Source organism: Oncorhynchus masou, chromosome 1, assembly GCF_036934945.1.
Source record: "Oncorhynchus masou masou isolate Uvic2021 chromosome 1, UVic_Omas_1.1, whole genome shotgun sequence".
NCBI lineage: Eukaryota > Metazoa > Chordata > Actinopteri > Salmoniformes > Salmonidae > Oncorhynchus > Oncorhynchus masou.
This window is the reverse complement of record NC_088212.1, coordinates 60,322,520-60,346,282: the sequence shown is the minus strand read 5'-3', so window position 1 is coordinate 60,346,282 and position 23,763 is coordinate 60,322,520. Positions and strand designations below refer to the sequence as shown.

At 41.7% G+C, this 23,763-nt stretch overlaps 1 long non-coding RNA gene across 1 annotated transcript in view; it reads left to right on the top strand.

Moving 5' to 3' along the window:
- LOC135557548 (uncharacterized) overlaps positions 1–23,763 on the top strand; it is an 89,341-nt gene that overhangs the window by 50,668 nt on the left and 14,910 nt on the right. The window contains exon 3 of the long non-coding RNA XR_010458229.1: positions 18,534–18,617. This is a non-coding gene — a long non-coding RNA (uncharacterized LOC135557548). The remainder of the gene's footprint in view (positions 1–18,533; positions 18,618–23,763) is intronic.

Below are 23,763 nucleotides of genomic sequence, written 5' to 3'. Positions count from 1 at the left end.
AACATGCTGTTTCATGTCTCTCCCCTCCTAATTTGCAAGGCCTCGTCTCATTTTATTCTTATTTTTAAATTTCACAGCATTAAGTTTCACAGAAGGTTCCGGCTCCTTTTGAGGATTTGTGGCATTTCCTGCGCAAATGGATCCCAGACAGGCAGATACAGGTGGAGAAAGAAAGAAATACATAGAAATAGCCTCTCACTGTCATTCTCACATTGTCCTGACAAGGAGCTGAATACTGTCATATGGACATCATCTAACACGAGTCTTCCACATGACAGCAGCCAGCTCACAGAGCAGTACCAGAATTACAATTATACGACAACATAATTTATGGCCAAAAACAGATTTGGTTTTGGGAGGGCCTATAGTAATGTTGTCACTGAGAGGGAGGTGTCTTGTTGAATGGCTGATGTGTGTTTGGGATGCGGTGGCTGTGCCCTCAGGTCATTGACATTTAAAGCCCCGAGGAGTGTGCCTGTGCCTGTGCTGCCTGGAACATAGTAGACCCACAGACACTTAGGCTCAGGGCTCAAAAATAGGATTGTATAAAATATTGCTCATCCCACCTATGAACTGTGTTGACTACTACCAAACCCTATGTCGGTGCTTTGAGTTGATTATTAAATGCAACCGATTTGTGCGTATACTTCTGCCAGCATTGGGTTAGCTACTGTTTACAGATTTCTTTCTTGCACCCTATGTACAGCATTTGTAGCCTACTCTTTTAAATGTATTTGTGTGTTAGTCTGCTACTGTGTAACATCCTATTTACCTGTGTGTGTGTGTGTGTGTGTTGTTTTGTGTGTGTGTGTTTTAATGACTTCCAGTGTAGCTGTGTATTAGTGGCTCCCTCCACATCTGTCGTTGCCCAGGAACGTGCTGCCAAACTTTCCCTCTATAATGGCACTCCCACAGTGTGGTGGCAGGATGCTGCAGCCAGGACCAGGGGCGCCTCGCTCACACACCCTCTACTCCTCTCTCCTCCCTGTGATGAATGGTCCTATCGCTGGTTTAAATTATTTCGTACAGATCTCATTTAGGCTCTTGAAGAAGAGATCCAGCCTGTTTATTCATTTCACATTTGCACCCGGCTTCAATATCTTTGTCTATGCCTGCAGAGAATTTCCCCTCCTCCCTCCAAGAAAAAGAGAGGAGGAGAAAAAAAGCAATTTACACAATGTACATAAAATGATGCTCTCAGAGTTTTGATAACCCGCATAAATTATAAAGCGTAATTAAATATTATACCCTGTGAGTCGCCAAGGAGAGAGGAGAGAAGAAGAAGATAGACAGACAGAGACAGCGGGAGAGAATAAGATAGAGAATGAGACAGAGGAGACAGAGAGAGAAAAAACACTGTTAGCATCATGCAGTCCTTGGTTGGGATCTTATAATTGTTTTTATTGATTATTTCTTAAGGTGAAACGGTTTAAAGATAACAATAGCAGGGGGGGGGGGTAAGAGGAGATATGAGGTACGTTCTGCAAGGCCTTTGTTTCACACACATAAATCAAGGGGCTTTTGGCATTGTGAAATTGCCTCAGAGGTGGCCCATATATTTAAATGGCATATTAAAAATGTAAATTGTTCGGCACATAGAGGCGTCTCTCGTGATCGCACAATTGACCCAAAAATATATTCAAATTACCATAGCTAAACAGTGTCTGCACAGACTGGGAGTGGGTGAGAACATGGATTTGGCCTATCCGTTTAAAGACCTCCCCAGAAGGCCAGTGCTGCTTGGTGACATGTTTGTAGAAGGAAAGATGAGCGATATTTCAGCTGTCTGACGTGGAGACGAGAGTACAACTCTCTGGTGTGATATTGGGTCTGAGATGGATCAACATCATGTGTATCACAGCGATATTCAGTGACATGGGGGATAACCCATGGCTGGATGTGCTTGTGTGTTCAGACCCCCTGCAGAGATCTGCTTGGTGAGAGCCATTCCACAGCTCTGATAACATTGAAAAAGGGTTGCAATGTCCTCTTGTTAACTGCACTTGATAACATTGAATGATGGTTGTACTATGCTCTAGTCCACATCTCAAGCTGACTTAAATAATGTTGTGGCCCACCCAGATTGAGTAAGCTACTCTGGTGCTGTGCTGTGGAGAGGGAGCGGCTAAGGATGATTGATGGGTCATGGGAAGTGTTTCATTAACTATTGGCTAAAAGAGAGGGGGAAAATGTCACCATCTTCGGTTTTCGAGCCAAATAAACCCTACTGCTACTGATGATATTCTTCCTGTCTCTTGCTTGTGTTTATTCAAATTTTACCGACAGGGTGCTTTTTCCAGTTCAGCACCTCAAACAGTTTTGTGAGAGAAAGGCATTATGCCTGTGTTATTATGCAATTCATCACCAATAATAGATTTGTTTACGGAGCCCCGTCTCATGGTGCTCTCAGCGATGCATTTTCAAAATAATAATAATACATACTGTATAAGGATCCTAATGGTGAAAAAGCCTTTGATAATGTATGTGTTGAGAGGAACGGGGAGGCTTGATCAGCTGAGCCAGGCTCTATTGTTTTCAAAGCACTGTTTAATGTGGATAAAAGTCCTGGGAGATTCTGTTTTAAAAGCAGGTGGGGTGTTCAATCCCGAACTCTCTCTCTCACACACACACATACACACACTCACACACACACACACACGTACACACACATACACACGTTCACACGTCGGGTCCTCCGAGGAATCTCTCACGGTGATATGAATCTCTTAAAAAAAACTCCCTTGGTCTTTGGCTTCTGTTGAATAAATCTGCGTTTTAGTCTTCCTTTAGCAGTTTAGCTCTGGGTAATTTCAGTACATTTTTTCCCTCACTCCTTGGAGGCCCTAAATGAGTTCTCAAGCTGCTGTTGAACATAGCAGTGTGTTTAAAAGATCACTGGGTGATTAGAGTCTCCTCTGTTTGTACGTCCATAGGCGTTCAACCCGTTCCTTTCATACACTATCTTATTAAGACCCTGAAACGGTACGCACTATGCAGCAGTACAGTACAGGCCTAGACTCTATCTATACGCCAGGCTCTGGTTAATGCATTCTTCACCAGGGAGTCCCCCTGTTTGTGCTCTCTCCTAGTCTCCGTGTTGACAGAAGTGAGTGGGTCCCTGTACACCATGCGTCAGCTCTGAAGGCCACCCTCACAGTGACATAATTAGTTATGACAAGCTCATCAACTCCCCGTTCTACCTGACACAGGAGTCCTCCCTCTCCCACTCTCCCCCCGTCAGCACACTCTATCACTCAGTCAGAGCCTATGAGGAGCCTGGTTATGAACACAGGACAGGGGGTGTTGGGATCAGGGCAGAGCTTCTAATGTGGAGATTTGGGAAATAGTTCTGGATGTGCACAGTATTCTGACTAGTCACTTTACACCGCCTCATTATTAAACACGTGTCAGACAAAGTATGGACGGATGGCCTGATGGTAAAAGTCTTGATTTCATTGAAGAGTTGAGGGTCTGTTTTCATTTCCCTGCATCTCATGCCTGGTTGTTGTAACACTCAGCACAGAGGACCCTAGGAGAGCCTTTAACACATTGTACAAACAATGTTGAGGACTGCATAGGATCGCTACACAGTTGTAAAACAGACATGGTCTTTCACAGTACACAGATGTTTTATAATGCACAGTTGAAGTCGATTTCAGGCCACAGGATCAACCATTTAGTCATATGGATTCTACAGCACCTCTCTGGCTGTTGTGGGTTGTAGGTCCACTGTATGTGCACTAGTGGCGTGTTTCAAAGAGCACCACCGTGGCTCAAACTCAAACCTGAATCCAGGGCTCCAGAGTAGACCTGTGGTCTGCTGGGAGGCAGGCAGGGGAGGTGGTGGGTAGTGGAGATGTGGATGGGGGGTTGGAACAGAGCTCACACCTGGGATGATTAGCCTAGAGAGAGGGAGGGGGCAGGCAGGTCCCCACGCCTGGTGTGATATTCCAGAGTCCATAGGGGAGGACGGAGGAGGACAGGTGCGTCCCGTTAGAACCATGCCACACACCTCCATATGTCGCCAGGTGCTGGTCTCACCCCTGCCTGCCCCGAGCACCACTATAATCAATTTAACAGGATCGTTTCATAATCAAATATTCAAATGATGATTGCTTATCGACTTTAAGTAATCTCTTAATACCACTGACCTCTAAAAGCGGGTAGGGTAATCATATTTCACTGTCTTTATATCCTCATGTGTCAAACAGTGTGTGTGTGCTCAGTGTTCATTTTAAGGTTTCTCTGAGAGAATGATGAGGTTCTGCAGCACATTTATTATAATCAGACTTAAGTGTGTGTGTGTGTGTCTGTGTGTCTGTGTGTCTGTGTGTCTGTGTGTGTGTGTGTGTGTGTGTGTGTGTGTGTGTGTGTGTGTGTGTGTGTGTGTGTGTGTGTGTGTGTGTGTGTGTGTGTGTGTGTGTGTGTGTGTGTGTTGTTTGTGTGTTTTGTTGTGTGTGAGCCCATTTGTGATTGGCATTGAATGCAAAGCGACAGTCAGTAATCCTCATGAATGCAAAAGTAGCTCATTGACTCTGAACTGTTCTTGTTAGCAGTTTGGTTAAGCAGGAATATAAATATCATACTTATAGTATTTATTCATGGTGAATCCCATTCCCTAGCATCTGAAGGTAAAGTGAGGTGTGTGTGTTTGTGTTTGTTTGCGTGTGGAGGTAAAGGGAGTTCGGAAAGAAGAGACTTTGAAGCGCTATCAAATGTTTCCCATTAGAAATTCAACGCTCTCTTCAATATCGTGTGTAAAAAGAGAGCGCTTAAGACTCGAATTGGAATTAAGACTGGAATTCGTCAGAAAACCATTTTTGGCATAAATGATGCATTGAAACAAATAGATGGTCTCTTTATTTGTTTGTTCTCCTGCACATGGGCCTTGGCAAATGCCTTTAAAAAATCTTTCAAATTGTCCGTTCAACTCAAAGTTACCGAGTGTAACAAAAATGTCAAAGACATAAAGTCGGAGGAGATTGAATAAAATAATGCGGGGGACAGATTAGTCATGCAGAGAACCCACACGGTCTTTCAGCCGAGCACAATGCCACTTTTTATAAGCGCTCCGTCTCCACAAAGACTGAGTTCAATATATCGAGGATGATACATGGTCAGACGTGTAATCTCCCTTTGATTCTCCGCACTCATTCATCCCCGAACCTTTTCAAGACTGACACTGATGAGCTGCAGGGCCCATCTCTGCTCTCCACACGCAGGCCACTCCACACTACTTGCTGTTTTTAAGAGTTCATTACAACCAATGGAGCTTCGCTCCCTAAAATACAGGCCACGGGGATCCCCCCCACAGTACACTCACAGTGGAGGCATTCCTACTCCCGCCTCAAAATGTCAATTTTATCGACCCCGAATGTTCAGGTTTCAGGTCACTTATTGTTGTAAGATAATGGGCCTGCCACAGCTGGCTTTCATATGGCTTGGTATGAAAGAATGGAGGATGTTGTCAGAATGTTGTGCCTATGATTTCTGAAGGTTGTACATGAGCTGAAGTGTCAGACAGAAATGACTCACACAGCCACACAGATCAATCTAAACCCTGGATGGTGTGTCAGTCTACTGTGGGCCTACTGTACTTGTGAGTGCTGTCTTTATGATTCAACGTGTGATTATTTTATATGATGGTTTCTGTATGTGTCTGATAGTGCCTTGAGGGATGGACTGTCATCTATTACTCATGTAATGCATCCAGTAGACTCAAGACAACTGGTCAATGGCCTTGCTACAGTGACCAGGTTATAGAGGGGAGTGTGCTCATGATAGATGTCTGGTGACGCAATGGATGCCAAGGTAGCCCTCATCAGGAAATGATGCTCATTCGAAGATCATCCAATGTAGAATGAATTAGTATAGTTAAGCAATACGGCTTGAGAACCCGGGATTATTGTGTTATAACTCCTGACTAAACAGCCCCTAGGAGGGAGTTATCACACAATAATTCCTGAGTTCGTGGGCCTTGTTGCTTTTCATTTAAAACGTTATTTCATTGAGTAAATCAGTTTTATTTCATTCTTCCACCAGACAATATAGTCCAGACAAAATCCAGTTGTTAGTTCCTACGTTCTGAAATTAAACAAATCATTTGCATCTAGCTAGCTAGCAGAGGTTCAATGATGACTAGAGACAAGAACTTCACTAAATATTGATTTAATAAATACTGTAGAAATAACAGCAACTAGCTGAGTCAATAAGATAATAGCAAGGCTAATGCTACTTCTCCTTTGCTTGCTAGCTAGCCATGACAACAAATGACAACAAACAATTTTTGTTTAATTTACCTTTGTTTCTATTGCCAATTTTTTGCGTATATTCATTCTAATGATTTTGATCAATTAATTTGCCTGGGTCAGGGAAGCTGTCAGGCTCGTCACGATCATATGTATGGCATGGTGGAGATCGCAAAAAAAAGCAACAGGTCGGATAGACACACAGCAAGGCTTATATTATGCTAAGCTAGTAGCAAGGGGAAATATTGTTTTGACACTTTTAATTAACTGGCTGGGCTGTGGAATGCTGGTATTGCGATAACTCCCTGCTATCAACCAATCAGCATCCAGGATCCAAACAACGTTATTTATAAAATATAAATATCACATACCATGCATTTCCCCACGTTTAAATTGTGGTAGTTCATTAACGACAGTGGATTGATGCCAATCAAGACGTAAAGTCAGTCTTGTGTTGTGTGTGTTGGTACATCTTTAACAGCAGCATGGACTGAGAGAGGGATGAATCCGTTTCCCATGGAGATTTTGAGCAGAATCACTGAAGGGTTTGTGCAACAATTTTACCTAATTTAGCATATGATTATAAGTCACAGTGAGGGGCGGCTCCCTCTCACGCACCATCGCCAACAAGCCTGCCAGGTGTGGCACAGGAAGAGAGGAGGGGAGGAGACGATGCAACTAGTGTGAATGTTTAGACGTTTAATTGAGATTGGTAACGTAAAGAATCAAATCCCTTCTTCACAAGATTTAAATCACAGTGCAGTTATCACAAAACTACCACTAACAGGTCCCAATCATCATCATAAAGGGAAACATTTACATTTCATTTTACCTTTATTTAACTAGGCAAGTCAGTTAAGAACAAATTCTTATTTTTAATGACGGCCTAAGAACAGTGAGTTAACTGCTTTGTTCAGGGGCAGAACGACAGATTTTGACCTTGTCAGCTCGGGGATTCGATCCTGCAACCTTTCGGTTACTAGTCCAACACTGTAAGGCATGTATATGGGAGGCAAAGTCAAGTGCAGGAGAGTGGAGTATAATTAACAGGCGCACTTTAATACCGGTTAACAAATGACTGCACATAACACATGCTAGTGCCAAAACACAGTCTAAAACAGCGGCGCCTGACAAATATCCGCGTAATAAATAACAATCACTCACAAATACAACATGGGGAACAGAGGGTTAAATAATAAACAAGTAATTGGTTGTGTGAAGCCAGGTGTGATAAGACAAAGACAAAACAAATGGAAAATGAAAAGTGGATCGGCGGTGGCTAGAAAGCCGGTGACGTCGATCGCCGCCCGTGACAAGCACTCTAACCACGAGGCTACCTGCCGCACCCTACCTAATGCAAAAAGGCTGTAATGTTAATAGGAGGAGAAAAAAGGAAAGAGTATTGTTTGTTATGTTTTTATTGTGTTAAATCCCCTATATGGGGGACTTTGAGCTGTTCTGGACCTGTTCTGACTGACATTTTAGTGTACAAACCTTATATCTGTCTGCTCTCTGCTGCTACTCTCGCAACTAGGTGTCAGGTAACGTGTTACCAAATATTTGTATCATTGTTTTGTAATATGTGCTACGTTTTTGCTGTGCTAGACCTCAAGGGTAATGTTTGCTTTATAAATCTAGTTTTATGTTCAAAATGTAGAAAAACATGCCAAAATGCTGGTGAAATTAGCCTTGTGGCTTTTAATAGTGCTATGAAACAAAACAAAAATAAATGTTGATATTTGTATTACATATTAGAATAATCTAATGTTAGAATTAAACAATCAAGGTGTTTAAACACTTGTTAGACAATAATTGTAAAAATGAAATGCCTTTTATGGCGTAAGGTACGGTTAGTTTTACCAACAAAAATATATATATATTCTGTACATCAAAATATATATATTACAAATTTTGCTAATATTAAGACAAACATTTGAGGAAAACAGTTGATTGTCCCGTCTTTTATGAATCCCTGAACTCTAGAACAGGAACATTTTCTCTCAGCCTCATGGCATAAATATTTTATAGTAATTGGATCCCTTGCGCAAATGTGCTACACAAGTGTCAGGTTTCAGACCCTACATTTGCATAGGGAGTGACGTGTCACATTTACTGGCCTATCCAGACAAAGAATTTAAACAATACCAGTTTCTCTTGGTCACAGTTGAACGAAATCACGTTCTGCTTAAAGCTGAAGTTGTAACGAGTCTGCACGAATTTCGATGATGTCTCTGCGCCACTTAGTGGATATTTAGGAGAAAATTCTCTGTTGTCAGTTATATGAAATGGTGCTAATATTGTACTGTCACTGAGTGTGATCATAATTATTTTACCGTTATAAGAAAGGTGAAATCTTATAGTAAGTTGTTTATAATTTGATTGTTACTATATCTAAAAAGCATTTCAGTCATTTCAAGCCCCACTTTTGTTGAATAGGAAATAAATCTATTGATAATTAAAAACTGAAATGTCTTCAGCCAATACGTTTTCAACCCCTTTGTTATGGCAAGCCTAAATAAGTTCAGGAGTAAACATTTGCTTAACAAGTCACATAATAAATTGCATGGACTGACTCTGTGTGCAATAACAGTGTTTAAAATGATTTTTGACTGACTACCTCATCTCTGTACCCCACACACACTATACACTCTTTGGGGGAAAAAAGGTGCTATTTAGATCTAAACGGGTTCTGCGGCTTTCACCATGGGAGAACAATTTGAAGAACCATTTTTGGTTCTACCTGGACCCGATAAGGGAACCGACAAAGAACCCTTTTGGAATCCTTTTTTTAAAGAGTGTACAGTTATCTGTAAGGTCCCTCAATTGAGCAGTGAATTTCTAACACAGATTCAACCAAAAATACCAGGGAGGTTTTCCAATGCCTCGCAAAAGAGGGCACGGTAGATGGGTATATAAAAAAAGCATTTAATCTCTTTGAGCAAGTTATTAATTACACTTTGGATGGTGAAACAATACACCCAACCACTACAAAGATACAGGCGTCCTTCCTAACTCAGTTGCCGGAGAGGATGGAAACCACTCAGTGATTTCTCCATGAAGCCAATGACTTTAAAACAGTTACAATGTTTAATGGCTGTGATAGGAGAAAACTGAGGATGGATCGACAACATTGTAGTTACTCCACGATACAAACGCAATTGACAGAGTGAAAAGAAGGAAGACGCTACAGAATAAAAATATTCCAAAACATGCATCCTGTTTGCAACAAGGCACCTAAAGTAATACTGTAAAAAAGCTAATTAACTTTTTGTCCTGAATACAAAGTGTTATGTTTGGGGAAAATCCAATACAACACATTACTGAGTACCACTGTCCATATTTTCAAGCATAGTGGTGGGTTGCATCATGTTATGGGTATGCTTGTAGGTTAAGTACTGGGAGTTTTTAGGATAAAAAAACGGAATGAAGCTAAGTGCAGACAAAGTCCTAGAAGAAAACCAGATTTAGTCTGCTTTCCACTAGACACTAGACATTGGAGATGAATTCGCCTTTCAATAACCGAAAACACAAGGCAAAATCTACACTGGAGTTGCTTACCAAGAAGAGAGTGGATTTTCCTGAGTTAAATCCGCTTGAATCCGCCAAGACCTAAAAATTATTGTCTAGCAATGGTCAACAACCAATTTGACAGAGCTTGAAGAATTCTGAAAATAATAATTGGTAAATGTTTCACAATCCACGTGTGGAAAGCTCTTAGTGACTTACTAAGAATGACTCACAGCTGTAATCACTACCAAAGGAGTTTCTGACTCAGGGGTTTGAATGCTTATGTAATCAAGATATGTACTGTACCAGTCAAAAGTTTGGAAACACCTACTTATTCAAGGTTTTTTCTTTATTTTTACTATTTTCTACAGTGTAGAATAACAGTGAAGACATCAAAACTATGACACATAACACATGGAATCATGTAGTAACCAAAAGCGTGTTAAACAAATCAAAATATATTTCTTCAAAGTAGCCACTTTGCAAACTCTTGGCATTCTCTCAACCAGCTTCATGAAGAATGCTTTTCCAACAGTCTTGAAGGAGTTCCCACATATGCTGAGCACTTGTTGGCTGCTTTTCCTTCACTCTGTGGTCCAACTCATCCCAAACCATCTCAATTGGGTTGAGATCAGGTGATTTTGGAGGCCAGGTCATCTGATGCAGCACTCCATCACTTTCCTTCTTGTTCAAATAGCCCTTACACAGCCTAGAGGTGTGTTTTGGGTCATTGACCTGTTGAAAAACAAATGATAGTCCCACTAAGCGCATACCAGATGGGAAGGCGTATCACTGCAGAATGCTGTAGTAGGCATGCTGGTTAAGTGTGCCTTGGATTGTAGATAAATCACAGACGGTGTGACCAACAAAGCACACCCACGCCATCACACCTCCTCCTCCATGCTTCATGGTGGGAACCACACATTCTGAGATCATCCGTTCACCTACTCTGTGTCTCATAAATACACAGTGGTTGAAACCAAAAATCTCAAATTTGGACTCAGAACAAAGGACAGATTTCCACCGGTCTAATGCCCATTGCTCATGTTTCTTGGTCCAAGCAAGTTCTTCTTATTGGTGTCCTTTAGTAGTAGTTTCTTTGCAGCAAATCCGACAATGAAGGTCTGATGAAGGCCTGATGACCATGAAGGCTTGAGGTAAATGGTGTTCAAATCATATGCTGGCTGGTTTTCTGATCCACGCAAGTAAACTTTTTTTACGGTGTCTGTGACCAACAGATGCATATCTGTATTCCAAGTCATGTGAAATCCATAGATAAGGGCCTAATGAATGTATTTCAATTGACTGATCTCCTTGTATGAACTGTAACTCAGTAAAATCTTTGAAATTGTTGTGTTGCATTCATATTTTTGTTCAGTGTAGTACCCATCATGACTGTGTCAAACCAATAGAAGAAAGTTAAGCTAGCTAGTTAGCTAACGTTAGTGAGGCTAATTGGGAATAAATAACTATAACTGTGCCCTTTCTCCCGTTCCTACAGTAAATAAGAACACGATTCAGATTATTAAGTAGCAGCCTACCTGTTGGCTCTTGGTGTTTTAGCCTGTCGTTCTCATTTAACTTCTAATACTTTCATTTGAATTCCATCTTCCATTGATTGGTCTAGATATCGCCTAATAACTTGCCACACGGAGGCTGTAGCTCTATGACTGTGTCCTCGTGCTAGTTTGATGACTTGTGATTGGATTACAACAACAACAAGCTACACGTGCCACTCTAGTGAAAAGCAAGGTCAGCAGCAACACAACATTGCAATTTTCTATCTCTCCGCGGGAAGCGCGATGTAGACCATCTGCATTTTGGAATTCATGTGGAATTTTATGAAATTTTCTTAGCATTTCAACCGGAAACTGATGAGCTGTTGAAACGTTAAGAAGTTTTTTCCATTTGTCACGTCCCTATATGCAGAACACCTCACACTTCATTCCGCCCACCTCTCCCTTCATGAGGTGTAATAGCACATGCTGACCCCCAAAAATAAACATTGCCTTCCCACAAGCCTACCTGACGACAGTGAATGATGTGCACTAAATATTATGACTGTCTTATGTCCTGGGATAATTGATTCCTCCTCCCCATGCAAGCGTGCATGCACACACACATAGCACACATGCACACACACATAGCACACGCACGTACGCACGCACTCACACACAAACACACACATGGCCATTTACTTCCTCCAAGCTGTTCATTTTACAAATTCTATAACCTTTTAGAAATTATTTTTGTGGAGAAGATTGCCGCATGGCCTCAGATTCATTATGGTGATTGAATCCTCTTCAATAGAAAACTGTTTAAAGAGAGGGGAGGGGGGAGTAGAGAGCGATAGAGAGAGAGCAAGAGAGGGAGAGAGAGAGAGAGAGAGAGAGAGAGAGAGTCTGCCGGCACATCTCGTCTTGCTCTGCTCTCCCTGAGACTGAAGGCAACATGGGTTAAAAGCTTGTCTGGGTGGCATAATTCACTGCCGCTGAGCCAAACAATCACATCGCATTGTGACCTTCATATGATACACAAAAAAAGAGGGAGCCATAAAAAAAGCTTTCTCTTTTTTCCCCTTCCCTCTCGCTCTCCCTCCCGCCATCCTTCATTTCCAGCCCTCCCCTTCATATTCCTGCCACCGTTTCTGTCTTTCTTGTGCATCACAAGGCTATGTAGAATAACTAATGAAATATCGAATTATTAACATTGTGGAGAGGGATGTATTGTAGTAAAGGCCTCTGCTCTAATCATTGGAGGAGTTTAAAAGCGGCCTTGTTTACAATGGGAGATGATATACATATATAATTCCTCTTCCCCCCCATTTCTCTTTCTTTTTTACTCTGGTAGCACCTGGACCTAGACTATTCATCATGCGGTTGACTCGGAACATGAATTAGTTTTCCTTTTTTTTATGTTGGAGATGAGAGGGCCAGATGGTAAAAAATAAAAAAAAATGCATAAAATAATTTAAAAAATGGAATGGAGGACTGTAGTCTACTGCTGTATGTTATCATGGGGGCACATGGTAGTGCTGGATTAGGCTGAATTTTTAACGCCGAGACGCTATGCTTTGTAGCCTTTCACATGCCCTCCATTGTCGTTTCTTTATACTTCAAACAAGAAATTGTGAAACTCTAATTAGTCTATATAATTGCAGCCGGATGAAGCGCTGCCAGTCTCATGCAAGGTGGAGTGGTGTTATTCTCTTCTTCTTTTCATGGTGGTTTTCTCTCTCTCTCACTCTTCCTTTTTCTGAAACCGAGAGAAAAGGCCCTCTCGAGAGGTCTGGAGGTTACAAGCGTGTTATTAGAGCATCACTTCTAGGCAATTACAAGACCCTCCACATCCTCTGTACCTGCTGGATGATAGTCTATGAGGGACAAGTATAGACATGACCAGAGCCTTTTCCAGGCACCGTGGTTATGCTATTGAGTGAGGATACCGCTGTATGATGTTGTTTGTGTACTGAGCTACTTACTGGAGATAGATAACCTTATCTGTGTTCAACTGAGTGACTAACAGTCTACAGGGCATGTTTCCCTTCTTATCCTGCTCTGCAGCCAGTCTGCTGCTGCAATGTGAAGAGTCCTGAAGCTACAAGTGTCTGGCCGAATGTTTTAAAGGTAGTCTTTACATCTCCACCTACTATTACCACCACTTGACTTCACCCTCTTGGCCTCTTCTCTTCTGCTAATTGTTTGAACTGACAGGTCTTGTCTCAGAACTGCCATTCTGTCTATTCTAGGCTTCCGGCGAGTGTTGTTTTGTTCAATGTCAGACAAAATGAACTGATATGATGGTCAATGCTCTTCCTACACAGTCTCCAGATCTGTATGTGTTGGCCCTACTTGTCTGCCAGGTGGCTGAGATGTCCACAGGTAGCTTGGCGAAGGCAGTCGTCTACATGTCCACGTGAGGACCAGTGTCAACCTAGCCTTGTCATGCCGTCAATCATCATTACAAATCCTGCCGCTTCCCCGCTACGTTAACTCTGTGACCTATGTACCCAATCTCAATTAAATCTCTGATGGATATATGATTCATCTACAGGCACTGTCACTCGGCTGTCATTCACGCGGAGACGAGAACCGCGCTTTTATTTTTGGATGAGATGCAAATGTGGCTCAGGGATTCAAGGGCAGGAAAAAATGAGAACATCAGGAAGTGATTATGGTTAGGTTGAGGATGTTCGCTGAACACCAAAGGGGCTTAAGACAGGGTTTGGCTGGCAAAGACGAGCCAACAGAGACACGAAGCACTAAATCTGAGAAGTTTAGAGGCGTTGTTTTGAATCCTAACAAGGGGACTGAAACAAGGAAAATAATTTGGATTTATTCTAATTTTTTTTCTCTGTAACCAAGTACATAAATAGCTATCTTAACACTTGACGCTATTTTGAAAAGCGCTGGGCCTCTGTGGATTTCCGAGAGTGAAGCAATTTACTCACAGAACAGGTGCATTTTTAAGGCTTCCATACAATTAAAAGAGATTTTATTTTCATTTCCCCTTCATTTGTGATAGCCTGCTTTCCTTTATACTTATTTTGAATTGATTTAGCTTTCTAATTAAACTCCGAAGAAGATGTTAATTACCTAACAAGGTCACCTCTTTCTACCACCAAATGTACTGTTGGTCTCCTATACTGTTATTCCTATTTATCACAGATTCTAAAAGAAAGTTGAAGAATAGTGTTAATTGCCTATTCCAGATCCCATTTTAACTTTGTATCTTATTCTGCTGCAGGAGTTGGCATATATAGCTGGCAAATGGAGTCTTATTGTGTCATTGTTCTACCCTTCCTTGTCCTCTCCTCACAGATGATGTGTCAAGTCATCACAATATGCCTTTGTTAAAGCTCACAAAGTTTCACATACTGCAGGAGAGGAGGACAAATGGCAATTGCTCATCTTTTTAAAAAGGGAACAGCTATGGATCATGAATCAGTGACAACGATTTCCATCCATAATGGGTTTAATCTATGAAGACGAAGACTTTATTGTTTGGACCTTTTATGCACAGAGTACAGTACATTACTTGGCTTTCTGGAGTGAACTTTACATTCGTTTTTATAACTTAACTTCGGTGTCTTCTGTATAACCATAGTAGGCTACATAAGCATGTGTCATCAAAGGGCCTTGACCAGAATGTGGCCTACAATGTAACTTTCAGAGGGTATAACATTCTGGAAGTTATATATATATATATATATATATATTTATATATATATATCAGATTAAGGTAAAACCCAGGTGTCGAAGTAACAACGTTTATTACTCGAACAGGGGCAGGCAAAAAGACAGGTCAAGGGCAGGCAGAGGTCAGAATCCAGATAGGTGGGGCAAAGCTACAGGACGGCAGGCACGCTCAGGGTCAGGTCAGGCAGAGGTCAGTAATCCAGATAGTTGGGGAAAAGGTACAGGACAGCAGGCAGGGTCAGGGTCAGGGCAGGCAGGAATGGTCAAACCCGGGAAACTAGGAAACACGAACTATAGCAAAGACAGGAGCAAGGGAGAAAACGCTGGTAGGTTTGCACGAACAAAACGAACTGGCAACAGACAAACAGAGAGCATAGGTACAAATACACAGGGGATAATGGGGAAGATGGGCAACACCTGGAGGGTGGTGGAGACAATCACAAAGACAGGTGAAACAGATCAGGGTGTGACAATATGTATTAGAAGGTACCAGGTCTGACTGTGTGGTGGTGAGGTGTATGGGGGAGGAGTGGCCAGCCTGTAGGAGGAGAGGGGAGGAAACCTGAGGGGTAAATTAGGTGTGTAATGTGAGGTTGATGGGTAGAGATTGAGTGTGGTGACCTCCTGTCAGGTATCTGTCTTCTCCTCCAAACACCATGGCTTTAGCATGGGCCTAGACATGGCAACTAGCATCTCTCTCTCTCTTTCTCTCTGTCTCCTTCTTTCTCTCTTTCTCCTTCTTTCTCTCTTTCTCCCTCATTCTCATTCTCTCTCTGTCTCTCTCTCTCTCTCCCTCTCTCTCTCTCCGTCTCTCTCTCTCCCTCTCTCTCTCTCTCTCTCCGTCTCTCTCTCTCTCTCTCTCTCTCTCTCTCTGTCTCTCTCTCTCTCTCCGTCTCTCTCTCTCTCGCTCTCCGTCTCTCTCTCTCTCTCTCTCTCTCCGTCTCTCTCTCTCTCTCTCCGTCTCTCTCTCTCTCTCCGTCTCTCTCTCCGTCTCTCTCTCTCTCTCTCTCTCTCTCTCTCTCTCTGCCCGTGTGTCACCCACCCCACACCCTCTGGCTGGAGAGACATGGAATGACAATTATCTAAAACACAATTAAAACACGTTAATCTGATTATTTCTACAGGATAAAGCACTTGAATGACATTGAAAGGTGTTTAGAAAAATCCATGCCCTTGTCACAACATAAATAACAATTCAGTAAGAGCAATGATGATAGTTTGTTGGAATGACTGCTTTCTCCATCAGATGAGGCAAAGTTATATTTTGCAATGTGACATCCCAAGGACCATGATGCACTTTACTCTATAGGCAAACTTAAGTGGTAATAAAGTGCTACCAAGAATGCAGAAGGCGCCTACAATGAGTAAATTGTTATAGATTGGACGAGTCCTTTTCAATTGGACAATATTTGGAGTTAAATCCTTGCTTTATTTGGAACAGCTGTTAATTGCATATTACGGGACAATTAAGATATTTAGCATCGAGCAGTGTAAGCCAGGTCAAGCCCTCCAAGCCTCTCCCATCACCATCAAATCAGCCTGGCTGCTATTTTCCTCTCTCTCTTTCTCCATCCCTCTTTTTCACCACCCCCCCCTCTGTCTCTCTCGCTCTCTCTTCCTCACTATCCTTTTCTATTTGTTGCTGTGTTTATTTCTGCTGAAAAGCCAGTCTAGTTCATTTGCTAGTCAGTTGGGCAGAGAGGCCTCCTATTCTTAGCCTTTGATTAGCATCACGGTTCTGCACAACAACAGCCGCAGAATCTATTATTCATCAAGTGTAACCAATATAACATTTAAAACAGTGTGTTTTTTTTTTGTCAAATGATGTAAGGTCAGCATAATTTTATGCCTATTACTAATATCTATATCATCTTTGCCTTAGTCAGCTCTATTTAAATATGCAATCATTTACAGCATTTGACTATATGTGTGTGCACACCCAATATCCAATATTCCTCGACTACACTTTTTATGCTGACATCAATGGCAAGCTATTAAAGACAGTATTTCATTATTGGTTCCTCGTCCCCCAGTGGTTATTTACAATCCTATATATACTAAGCACTGATATTAAAGGAGACCAGTTTAATGAGGTGCTATCTGCCTTAGCAATATGTCTTTCTCCGAATGAGATTGTGTTGAAAGATTTTTATCAAGAAATGGCTGTTCGCTGGGGTTATGTTTTGTCCATGAAATATGCATTTCATATCTCTTTCATTTCATTAACATAATTTAATTTGTGCTTTGCATTCTGTGCATAATACATATTTGATTTACAAAACAAATATTTCCATTAGAAAATGAATTTCATGCAGGCAACAGGCAGAACTGAATGATATATTGTAAGGAAATAAGAAAAAAGGGAATTGTATTATCTTTGACTCCCCCAAAAAATCCTTGGCAAGGGAAATACACTGAATAGATTTTTGGAATGTGTGTGTGTGTGTGTGTGTGTGTGTGTGTGTATGTGTGCATATGCATGTGCGTGTTTGTGTAGACAGTATGTAAATGTGCATTCTAGTAGCTATGAAAGCTGAGGGTATATTGCATAAAGTTTAAAGCAATATAACTCAGATTGATTTACGTGGCTGCCCTGGCAGTTTCTACCTCACGTTAAATGTTCCATTGGAAGTGTGGTGGGAGGGGTCTGCTTTTTATTGTCAATAATATATGTACGGTATTATTATATCTCTGTGTTCAAATTCACAAAAGAAGAATACACATTCCTTTTCATTTTGAGTCACTTTTAAGAGTAACGATGGTTGGAAAGGCTCAATAGAAAATACACCATATGAAAAGAAACCATGTGATATACAGTATGTGTCCTGTCTCAGAGAAAACACTACATCACGTCATTGGTGTCTTCATGTTGTGTTGTTGCTGCCTGCATATCTCTTTCCAATTTTAATGCATGTATTTAGGGACATTTAGCTGTGTGCTTCCATTTGCCGTTGGCAGAAAGGCCCCATTTGATGAATTATTGAGCCCTACTCTCTCTATTTCTCCTGCTTTTCTCTGGGAATGGTACAAGTTTTAATTAAAGCGATGCACCTAGGTAGTTTAAAGGCTATCAGTGGCCGCTTGATAAGTTGCGAGAGCTCAAGGCTCTGGATAACAAGAAGCGTTTAAACTGGCCCTGGCGAGTTCATATTCATTTGGCTTATCTGTAGTATAAAAATCCAGGTAGCATTGAGGCAGATCACCAGCTTTAATGAGCTCAAAATGTAAAGTCAGTGTCAGAACACTTCACTTTTTTTTATTTCAAAGGGAGTAGAAAATAACTTGTCTAAGCTAAAAGCCAAACAGTAAGATCTATGTTTCAGGGGTAACTAGTATTAGCAGGGATTTCAGGCTTGTCTGACATGCAGCGTTGAAGGGATGGCTTAAAATAGAAGTCCCAGGTACGGCAGAGTGGGGCTAATACCTGGGTTTCTCTTTGCTCTGCTGATGCTGAGGGAAAGAACGCTTAGAGGATCTTACAGGTTTTAGATTCTTCTCTTACTCTCTCCTACCCGTAGTCCTGCCATGTAGGTGATTGCCTGCCCGGCTACTGCTAAGTATTTCTTTGAATCTGTGACAGGTGTTTGAAACGTGGCTTCCCCGACGACGAGAGAGGGAGTTTAAGCGAGGAGATGGGAGATTGTGGATCTCGGAGAAGGAGGTGGTGAGTGTCTTGAGATGACTCCTTAAAAGTAAGCCGCCTCTCAACTTGGGTTTACCACCACTTAACGGTAACACACCAATCAAATGAAATCCGAAATGAGACGTGTGTTAGGGTTTGAAAAAGGCTGCGTATGTATTTTGTATTCACATCTATGACTTTGTGGCTTATTTTGTTAATGTGGTGTCAAATACTATGTACTGAAGCGTGCATACTCACTGCATGCCTTGTAACAGCATTGGTTTTCTCAGTAGAGGGTGAAACCTGGTTTGTTGCAGTGCACTGTATTACAATGTTTTTTTTGTCAGTTACATTTCTGAAAATGTACAAAACAATACTAGTCCTTTTTTTTCTTATCCTTGAATGTTGGAGAAGGTGTGTTGTCAGGATGGCTTTAACGCGATACCATGGAATAGACCGAGAACCCTTATCACTACATGATGTAATGCATTATGGGATGTGAAATGGCCGTACACATCTTATGTGGACACACTGTGTAGCCTACCTCTTCAGGAAATCCTTCTCCTTATTTCCGGCCTCTGCTGTGTGCGCTAACATACTGTGGTCTTTTTCACACATGCCTGTATTGGCAGACATCCTGCATTGTCAGATATCAGAGAAGACCTGCTGGCTTGATGGTCAACATCTCATCAGAACCACACAGCATCCTCCCTTCTCCACAAGAGCCTACCGGGTTATTATCTTAGCAAGTATGAAACAACTATTTTGCTCTCCTTTGGATACGTGGCGGGTACAGGTATCTCAGCTTGTTTGTTAACATCGGCATTGGAGAGGGAGAAAAAAATCTAGCTAATACTGCACAACTATCAGATCATATGAAATGATGGATTCTCGGTCGGAGCATTCAGCCTCTGTCTGCCGAGCTGGGCAAATCAATTCAAACCCGACACAAAGAGCAAACACACGCGGCGCGCCACAATAGGAAATTGAAGCGGAGCCTCCCTTTTTAAAATATGCCGCTACATATTTGTTTTGTGGATTACCATTCTGAAATGAAATTTGAACAGTTACTTAAAATAATATGCAAAAGATATTTCCTGTTTTTTCCATCCTCTTGTTTGTTGGATGCGGGTAGCAGCGACACGGCCACAATGTAAACAGCTCACTGGTGTGTTATGCTGGTGTTTATTTTTCCTAAACATATTTTGGGCCTTTATCCCCAATGCAGGAGGTTTACAGAACTCAGTGTTTATTTTCCTGTTTTGTTTTGTATCGTTGCTGCTCTTGAAATATGTATTATAGTATCATCATAGGCAAAGCAACTGATACGGTGGATAGATTTTAGGGAGAGTGACATTGACTTTCTTTAAAGGTAACACCTATGGGCTGAGCACCGTAGCTGCGGAGTGGCTCTGGTAGCGTGGTTAGACAGTATTGTGCAGTATTTTTGAGGTTTCACTTCTTAGAAAACAATGTATAATGCATTTTTTTGTCTCAGCAAGACATACCTACAGTTGAAGTCGGAAGTTTACATACACTTAGATTGGAGTCATTAAAACTCGTTTTTCAACCACTCCACAAATTTCCTGTTAACAAACTATAGTTTCGGAAAGTCGGTTAGGATATCTACCTAAGTCATTTTTCCAACAATTGTTTACAGACAGATTATTTCAATTATAATTCACTGTATCACAATTTCAGTGGGTCAGAAGTTTACATACATTAAGTTGACTGTGCCTTTAAACAACTTGGGAAATTCCAGAAAATTATGTCAGGCTAATTGACATAATTTGAGTCAATTGGGGGAGTACCTGTGGATGTATTTCAAGATCTACCTTCAAACTCAGTGTCTCTTTGCTTGACATCATGGGAAAATCAAAAGAAATCAGCCAAGAATTGTAAACTTCCACAAGTCTGGTTCATCCTTGGGAGTAATTTCCAAACACCTGAAGGTACCACATTCATCTGTACAAACAATAGTACAAAAGTATAAACACCATGGTACCATGCAGCAGTCCTACCGCCCAGGAAGGAGATGAGTTCTGTCTCCTAGAGATGAACGTACTTTGGTGGGAAAAGTGCAACTCAATCCCAGAACAACAGCAAAGGACCTTGTGAAGACTCTGGAGGAAACAGTTACAGAAGTATCTATATCCACAGTAAAACGAGTCCTATATCGACATAACCCGAAAGGAAGCTCAGCAAGGAAGAAGCCACTGCTCCAAAACCACCATAAAAAACCCAGCTAAGGTTTGCAACTGCACATGGGGACAAAGGTTGCACTTTTTGGAGAAATGACCTCTGGTCTGATGAAACAAAAATAGAACTGTTTGGCCATAATGTCATTTGTTATGTTTGGAGGAAAAAGCGGGAGGCTTGCAAGCCAAAGAACACCATCCCAACTGTGAAGTACGGGGGTGGCAGCATCATGTAGTGGTTGTGCTTTGCTACAGGAGGGACTGGTGCACTTCACCAAATAGATGCGATCATGAGGAGGAGAAAATTATGTGGATATATTGAAACAACATCTCAAAACATAAGTTAAAGATTGGTTGCAAATGGGTCTTCCAAATGGACAATGACCCCAAACATACTTCCAAAGTTGTGGCAAATTGTCTTAAGGACAACAAAGTCAATGTATTGGAGTGGCCATCACAAAGCCCTGACCTCAATCCCATAGAATATGTGTGGGCAGAACTGAAAAATTGTGTGCGAGCAAGGAGGCCTACAAACCTGACTCAGTTACACCAGCTCTGTCAGGAGGAATGGGCCAAAATTCCCCCCACTTATTGTGGGAAGCTTGTGGAAGCTCCTCGAAACATTTGACCCAAGTTAAACAATTTCAAGGCAATGCTACCAAATACTAATTGAGTGTATATAAACTTCTGATCCACTGGGAATGTGAAAAAAAGCTGAAATGAATCATTCTCTCTACTATTATTTTGACATTTCACATTCTTACAATAAATTTGTGATCCTAACTGACCTAAGACAGGGATTTTTTTACTCTGATTAAATGTCAGGAATTGTTAAAAACTGAGTTTAAATGTATTTGGCTAAGGTGTATGTAAATTTCCGACTTCAACTGTATCTAGAACTGTATGTCCCTGGTACTTGATCATCTATGACATATTCATTCAGCTGGCCACTGTTGATTCTGCATCTTATTCAAAAGATGGTTATGTATATGTGTGTCCATTGTCAGACAAATCTATAGGCCTCAGACAACAAGAGAACAGCAGTGTCTTTGTCTGCGGTATTGCAGTGTACTCTGGGCCAGGGCCCCCCAGTCCTCCACATAAACAAGGCTCCTCCCCACTGGTCTTGAAGGGCACACAGGTGTCAGGAGGTTGCTCCAAATGAGCCTTAATTAGCCAATTGAATCAATCAGCAGTCTGATTGGTACAGTAGGCTCTCGCACTTCCACTGCTCTTAAGAAGACAGCCTGACACTTTTAAAGCCAGCTGGATCCATGCCCGCCACCGCCATGGCCACAAATGAGCTGGAGAAGTGCGTTGACAATAAGTGCATTGACTATAATGACGTCAACATGTATGAATGAATAGTTCACCTTTAGCTTGTTGGCAGTAGTCCTAAGGTTAAGAAGCTCTTGAGTGTGGTGGTCGTTAGGCTTCTTCCGTCGACTTGAAAGGTGAAGTTTCAGCAGCATCTGGTACTAGAAGCTTTATGGCATATTTACAACAAACATGGAATGGTGAGCAACAGCAAATTGACCAGTGTTAGTTCCACATGATCCGTGTCTTTACTGTACGTGTGGCTAATACAAACCCTCACATCTGCTGTCTTTACGGGGTGTTGGTAACTCCAACATCCATCCTCCCGTCCCTAGAACCATGGACTGGACTGGAACGCCGCTGAACAACATTAACAACACAGTTACTCCAGGATCCTCCGCTCACGAGATGCCCAGCACTCATCAAATGAGGGGACACTCCAGTCCTCCCTGTCATCTCTCAGCTAAGACATCTGGACGATTGTCATGGATGTCACGGTTGATAAACGCTGAAACGCTGACGAATCCCAGGAGGCCTCAGTGAAATGAGAAGAAAAAGTCTCTCTTTGGTGACAAGTGTGTTGTTACTAGTGCACGTAGCAATGAGTGGAGTGTTGCATGCCATTTCATGTCCACAGGTACTTTTGAGAGAGGCATTCAAGGGAAAGCTCATTCACACGTTTGTCATGCCTTCTGTTCTGTTACCAGTTGTAAACCAAATGGGCTTTTTGAGGTATATTATAGACTAAGAGTATCCACAGCTCTTTGCTAGCCGTCAGAAGAACCAGTTAGAAAAGGGCTGAAATGATATTTACATATTAAAATCTATGACTGGGGCCTATTTTGATAAAGCTAGAATCGTTAGTTGCTACATACATTTTTGAACTTAGGAATGAATGATGTGTACCCATTGATTCTTGAAGAATAGAACTTATAAATGTCTCATCGGCTTAGTTCAACTGTCCTACGCCATCAGAACCCAAAATGTAAGCTTGTTTAACTCCATCGTTTCAGAACAGCTTTAATGAGATACCCTGGGATAGACCTATACCCTTACCGCTACATAATGTAATGTGGGGTTGGCAGGTAGCCTAGTGCTTAGAGCTTTGGACTAGTAACCGAATGGTTGCAAGATCAAATCCCTGAGCTGACAAGGTAAAAATCTGTCGTTCTGCCTAATACCTTAGCCAGTGTGAAACAATATTAAACAGAAATCTCATTCACACTTTTGTCATGCCTTCTGTTCCCTTACCAATTCTAAACCGTATGAACATTTTGAGGTATATTACAGTTACCTCGGACGTAGAGCAGTCACCGCTGTAAAAATAGCTTTGTTGGAACCCGGTGTAAATCAGGGTCACCTCGCAACACGTCAAACCAATCAAACGCCCTGGTTGTAGTGCTCACTAGATTAGTGTCGTAGGTGCAACAGTGGGTGAGGATAGCCGGGAAATTGCAGGTTTAAACCCCATCAAAATACTGTATGTTGATGTATATCGATTCTGTGTATAGAGCACACTTCTGGCAAAACAGAATTCTGTTTTCCTTCAGGTTTTCTGCAATGTTGCAAACTAGTGATCGGAAAAACAAATCTCTGGAAAATGTGTCCTTCCTGGTCTGAAAACAGTGATGAACATAACACAAAGCACCAACGGGCGTGTGTGGGTGTGGGGG